Raw genomic sequence first — 7,153 nt, forward strand, 5'->3', positions numbered from 1 at the left:
GTAACAAATGATATCGCTGGTGTTTAACATTTTAGTGGGACAGATCAGTTTTACTGGGTAGGTAGATGTAAAATAACGAGTGACTTCAGGCGAACCCCGCTCCCGTCGTGGACACTGATATAACTCATAAGAAAACGAAATTATCCCAAATTATTTCAATACAAATGTATGGTTGTAATAATCGTGAATATATGTTGACAAAAGCCAAATATATGTTCCCCTGAAATGCAGAAATAGTAACGCACGATGTTTTAGATAAGTAACTTCAATCTGACTACTATTTTTGAAATAGTAGTTGCGTTAGACTACTCGTTACTGTAAAAAGTAGTCCGACTACAGTAACGCGTTACTAATTAACGCGTTACCGGCATCACTGCGCGTGACTGACTGAGACGGAGGGAGAGCAGGGAAAGAAAATGCAGCTTAACGAATACGAGTATTTTTAAATAGCGTTAAAAATAGACAGTAAACATGCGTTTTTAGCAGCGCAACACTGAAAAGGGTCCCGTCTCAAACAATGTCGCGTGATACAGCGTTCCCCCCTGTTGTGTAATCAAATACACCGGTATGGCGGTATATTAAAAATTCATATCATAACGAAATTATAAACCGGTATACCGCCCAGCACTACCCCTGGCCCTGCACAGTGGTGTGGTGGTTAGCACTGTCGCCTCACACCAAGAGGGTTCCAGGTTCAACTCCCAGCTGGGGGCTTTATGTGTGGAGTTTGCATGTTCTCCCTGTGTATGCGTGGGTTCTCTCCGGATACTCCGGAACTGTCCAAAAACATGTTAGGTTAATTGGTGTCTCTAAAAAAAAAATTGTCCTTAGGAGTGAGTGTGAGCGTCATCGTGTGTGTGGTTGTGTGGCCCTCTGATGCACTGATGGCCTGTCCATCGGGTGTACCCCGCCTCTCGCCCCAAGGACCGCTGGGATAGGCTCCAGCCCTCCCGCAACCCAACTGACGGATTCAGCGGGTATAGAAAATGGATGGATGGATAGTGCCCCTGGCAGCATATTTAAGTTGTTCAAGTTTGAGATGGGACATCACCCATCTTTTTTTTTCAGCAACAAGGCACTTTGGATCGCCTTGTTGCTGAAAAGTGCTATATAAATAAATTTCACTTCATCACCTCCTCCACCCAACGCCTATGGCGCTATTTCTCTCTACCTTCATATCAATGCATACAGCCACCTAGCGATAGCCGCACCTGTTACGGTGTTTACTGCTCGGAAGCAGGGGACTGCTCGGTTTATACAGCCCGTAGTGATACGAAGGTAGAGAGAAATAGCGCCAAGCGATTGTGAGGTCTGACTTTTTCTGGAGGGACGATTTTGTGATGCAAATGTATTACTCTTTTGAACGCATATTGTTTTGAGAAGCAAAACGCTTTATTTTCGGGACCCTAGCAAACTAGCCGGACTTCCTTCGTCAACACCAAAACGAGGCTGGAACTCTGCTCACAGGACACAGCAGGGGGTAAGAAGATGTTCATAAATGATGTTGCTGGTATGGGATGTCATACAGCTTCATGTCAGAAGAGGCGAACTATCCCTTTAAGTGATATGACGGCAACTCTTTGGATCTTATCATATAACACAGACACCAGACCTCTGTCAATTGGGTCCATGTTCAAACATTTATCTATCCATGTACTCTGAGGGGTTGTCAAAGTGTGTTTTAACATAGCTCCGCACCTGTAGGTACCTAAAGAAATGTGACTGAGGGATGTCGAAGTTTTTCTTTAACCGTTCAAAGGGAATGAGGTGCCCTTCCTTAAAAAGGTCCATTACACATTTAATCCCTCTCCTATGCCACAATTGAAAAGATGGGTCGGTGAGAGTTGGGGCAAAATTGATGTTCACAAGGATAGGGGAAGTGACAAGAGCTTGTTAATGTTTAAAGTGAATCCTAAATTGCGACCTTATCTTCAGGCAGCCAGAAATTATTTGGTTGTTCGTCCAACAACATTTACTTAGTAGTTGAGAACGGATAGGGATAAAGACTGGTATTGCTCGGAACAGAAATAAAAATCTGGGTATGATAGTCATTTTTACTGAGTTGATCCTTCCGGCAAAAGACAGTGGGAGGGTTGACCAACGCTCCATATCTTGTTTGGCCTTGTTAAACACGGTTTTGAAATAGCTGTCAAACAGATCCTTATACTTGTAAGTAACACAAACACCCAGGTAGGTAAAACTATCCTTACTGACAGAGAAGGGAAAGTCCTGGAATGACATCTGGCGTGCTTTGTCGTTTATGGGGAATAAAACACTTTTAGTTAAATTTAACTTATATCCTGAAATTTGCCCGAACTTGGTGATGAGCTCAAGAGCAATTGGTATAGTAGTACATGGGTCTGAGAGAAAGAGAATGAGATTGTCTGCATAGAGTGATACTTTATACAAATGTACTGCCCTTTGCACTCCAACTAGATTAGTGGTCTTCCTTAACATTATGACCAAGGGCTCTAAGGCAATATCAAATATCTGGGGGCTCAAGGGACATCCTTGTCTTGTCCCCCGGGAGAGAAGGAAATAGTCCGATATTATCTTGTCCGTTCTAACAGAGGCTTGAGGCGCAGTATAAAGAATTTTAATCCATGAGCAGAAAGTAGGACCAAAGCCAAACCTCTCTAGCGCGGCAAACAGATAGTTATATTCAATCCTGTCAAACGCTTTTTGGGCATCCAAGGACAGTATTAGCTCTGGCTCAACATTGTTTGGTTGGTATATAACATTGAATACTCGGCGAAGATTGCTTGATAGTTGTCTGCCCTCGCTGAATGCAGCTGTATTCATCAGCGGACCTGTACCACCCGTTAGAGGAGGAGAGGAAAGATTCAGCAGATTGCTGGCACTGAATAAATGGCTTTTATCGGCATGTGCTGACCACTCAGTGCATTTTATTAATAATTTTAATATTTTTGGGAACGCAGGCACCTTTTTAAGGCAAATGGATTTAATTTTAACAAGACAGGGGTGAAACTGTTCTCCTCCAACTTATTTTACTTCCTACGTCATCCATCTGTGCTCGGTGCCAAGACTGAGATAAACCAGGAGTTATCTCATAGAGAGGAACAAACAAAGCCCAGCAGAAACCCTGAGGAGGAACTCCATCTGCCCCCACCCGGGAAGAGCTTCGGAAAGGAGAGACATCAGAGGCAAGAAAAGGGGTCCTTATTTGCCCCCAACCCTCTCGACAGCACCAATGACCAGGACCAGGGACCTTCCCCAGGCCCCCAAAGCCCTGACAGGTCATTGCGCTCCTCACCCTCCCTTTCTCCCTCCTCCCCTCACCTGAAATTCACTGAGCAGATGATGGAGCGGGTCAACGCTGGGCTCAGATCTACCCCCCAGCCCAATCCCTTTTTGCCCCCCATAAACCCCCCACCAGAGCGGCCAAAGGTTCGCCACCGAGCCCCTCCCCTGGCAGAGCAGCCAAAGCAACGAAGCCCAGATGGCTGTCCCTCCACGCAGCCATCATGTTCTGTCTCCGCAGTCTGATGTGTGATGTGTAGAGGGTCCGGCAGTCTGATGTGTGATGTGTAGAGGGTCCGGCAGTCTGATGTGTGATGTGTAGAGGGTCCGGCAGTCTGATATGTAGAGGGTCCGGCAGTCTGATGTGTAGAGGGTCCGGCAGTCTGATGTGAGATGTGTAGAGGGTCCGGCAGTCTGATGTGTGATGTGTAGAGGGTCCGGCAGTCTGATGTGTAGAGGGTCCGGGCTGCGAGGATTATTGCAGCTGTGACTTCTCCCAGGAAAGCTGGGACCCTGTTTATTAGAAGGTTTTAAAATTTCTGTACTTTTAGGTGACAGAAGGAGAAATGTGGCCCAGTCAGAACACAGAGAGTTGCACTCTGAAAGATATTTAAATAAAGTAAACATACCTTGTGTGCCACAGACTGCTCCCAAACACCAGGGGGCAAATAATACCTCTAAAATACTCAAGTTGGCTTTATTAAATGTTAGGTCTTTAGCTGGGAAAAGATTTTTAATTCATGATTTTATCACTGAGCACACCCTGGATCTGATGTTTTTAACTGAAACTTGGTTAGAGCAAAATAACAGAGCTGCTGTTCTCATTGAGTCGACCCTCCTGGTTACAGCTTTATCAGCGAGGCCAGAGTGAGCAGGAGAGGAGGAGGGGGGGCAGTCTTATTTAATGAATCATTTCAATGTAAGCAGTTATCTCCTGGAAGTTTTCAGTCCTTTGAATATGTGGCTGTACAGCTGAAGGCCTCATCCAGAGTCCTGTTTCTGAATGTTTACAGGCCCCCCAAATACTGTGCAGACTTTTCTGATGACCTCAGTGAACTGCTCTCTATGATCTGTGTTGATTTTGACTGTGTAATTATTGTTGGTGATTTTAACATCCATGTGGACAACCCTCAGGACAAAGGGACTAAAGACCTGAGTAACACTCTGGACAACTTTGGGCTGACTCAGCATGTAACAGAGGCCACGCACAATAGGGGGTGCACTCTAGACTTACTGATCTCTGAGGGTCTGAGCATTTCAAAGGTTACTGTGTCTGATGTGGGCCTGTCGGATCATTCCTGTGTTTTCTTTGAGAGTACGATTTCACTGCACACAAATGTCTCAGCAGCAGTGATCTCCAAACGGTGTAGAACTGAAAACAGTGAGATCTTTATCCAGCTCTTCTCTTTAACACCTGCACTGTCCGGGGCTTCAGTCAATGAGCTCGTCAGTAGCTTCAATGCTAAAATGTTAAATGTTATGGATGCTATTGCTCCCATTAAGGTGAAGGTTATCTCTGGAAGGAAGAAGTCTCCATGGCCAAATTCCACACTGGTGAAAAATGGGAAAAGAGAGTGTCGGAAAGCTGAGCGCAGATGGAGAAAAACAAATCTCCAGGTTCATTATAACATCTATAAAGAGAAACTTCACTCTTATCATTTACAACTGAGGAATGCAAGAAAGTCCTACTTCTCTAACATCATCACCAAAAATAGTCCTAATGCTCGGGCCTTATTTGCTACAGTTGACAGGCTGACAAACCCTCCTGTGTTAGTGGCAACTGAACTTCATTCCACCATGGCCCGCAATGACTTTGCCAAATTCTTCACAGACAAAATCCGAAATATTAGACAAGCAGTTGGTCCATCAGCAGCAGGTTCAGCATATGTACCGTCTCCACCGAAAACCCGTTTAAACACCATGACACAGTTCCAACCCATTAACAGCAAAGACCTGGAGGACATCTTACGTCAGCTGAACTCCTCCTCTTGCTGTTTAGACATCCTGCCAACAGCTTTTTTCAAAAGGGTCTCAAAGATTTTGGAGTCAGACCTGTTACTGATGGTGAGCTTGTCTTTAATGTCAGGTGTGTTTCCAGAGCCACTAAAAACAGCTGTAATCAAACCTCTGCTGAAAAAGGACAATATTGACAAGACACAAATGAACAACTACAGGCCTATCTCAAATCTCCCATTTTTAAGTAAGATCATTGAAAAAGCGGTTTTTCAACAGCTTAATTACTTTTTAAAACAAAATAACTGCTATGACACCTTCCAGTCAGGTTTTGGACAGCACCACAGCACTGAGACTGCTCTGACCAAAGTGTTTAATGACATGTCTGAATACAGACGGTGGAAAAATGTCAGTCTTAGTTTTACTAGATCTCAGTGCTGCATTTGATACAGTTGACCACAATATATTACTCAAACGACTGGAAAACTGGGCGGGTCTTTCCGGAACTGTACTAAACTGGTTCAAAACATACTTAGAGAACAGGAAGTACTTTGTGTCAATAGGTAACTTTACATCTGAGCACACCAGAGTCACATGTGGAGTTCCCCAAGGTTCCATCCTGGGACCTCTTCTGTTTAACATCTACATGCTCCCACTGGCACAGATTATAAAAAACAACAGAATAAACTACCATAGCTATGCAGATGACACGCAGTTATATATTACAATGTCACCAGGAGACCGAGGCCCTGAAAAGGCTCTAGGTAAATGCATTGAAGAGATTAATGACTGGATGTGCCACAACTTTCTCCAGCTAAACAAAAACAAAACTGAGGTAACTGTCTTTGGAGCCAAAGAGAAATGATTACAGGTCACCACAGAACTTCAATCTATACACCTAGAAACTACCAACCAGGCCAGAAATCTGGGTGTAGTGATAGACTCAGACCTAAATTTGGAAAAACACATTAAGGCAGTAACAAAGTCAGCCTACTATCACCTTAAGAAAATATCAAGGTTAAAGGATCTGATGTGTCAGCAGGACCTGGAAAAATTCATCTTCAGTGGGCTTGATTACTGTAACAGCATCTTTACAGGTCTACCTAAAAAGTCAGTTAGACAACTGCAGCTTATTCAGAACTCTGCTGCTTGAGTCCTCACTAAGACCAAAAAAGTAGACCCCATCAATCCAGCTCTGAGGTCTTTACACTGGCTGCCTGTCCATCAGAGGATAGACTTTAAAGTTCTGATGCAGCTCTATAAAGCTCTGAATGGTCCAGGACCAAAATACATCAGTGACCTCCTGATCCAGTATGAACCTTCCAGACCCCTCAGGTCATCTGGATCCGGTCTTTTATCAGTTCCCAGAGTCAGAACCAGACATGGAGAAGCTGCATTCAGCTTCTATGCTCCACATGTCTGGAACAAACTCCCAGAAAGCCTCAGATCAGCTGAAACACTCAGTGGATTTAAGTCCAGGGTGAAGACACACCTATTTTCAGCTGCGTTTGAATAAAGCTCAAAACTTAATCACATTTTAACTACTGATTTTATATTGTTCTTATTTCTTTCTTTTTGTTTAAAATTTAAATCATGCTTTTTTATTTCTACTGTTTTAATTTCTCTGTAAAGCACTTTGAATCGCCTTGTAGTTGAATTGTGCTGTACAAATAAACTTGCCTTGCCTTGCCTTACAATAAAACCTGTCTGATCCGAATGGATCAATTTAGGCATCATTTTCTCAAGCCTTCCAGCCAGTACCTTGGTTCGAATTTTATAGTCGCAACCTAATAGGCTGACTGGGCGGTAGGACTCACAAATTATTTGATCTTTATTCTTCTTTAATAATAAAGAGATAGAAGCCTGTGTCATAGTTGAGGGAATACTTTTTTTTTTTTTAATAATTTTTTTGGGGCTTTTTATGCCTTTAATGGAGGGG

The sequence above is a fragment of the Odontesthes bonariensis genome, chromosome 1, assembly GCF_027942865.1.
Source record: "Odontesthes bonariensis isolate fOdoBon6 chromosome 1, fOdoBon6.hap1, whole genome shotgun sequence".
Lineage (NCBI taxonomy): Eukaryota > Metazoa > Chordata > Actinopteri > Atheriniformes > Atherinopsidae > Odontesthes > Odontesthes bonariensis.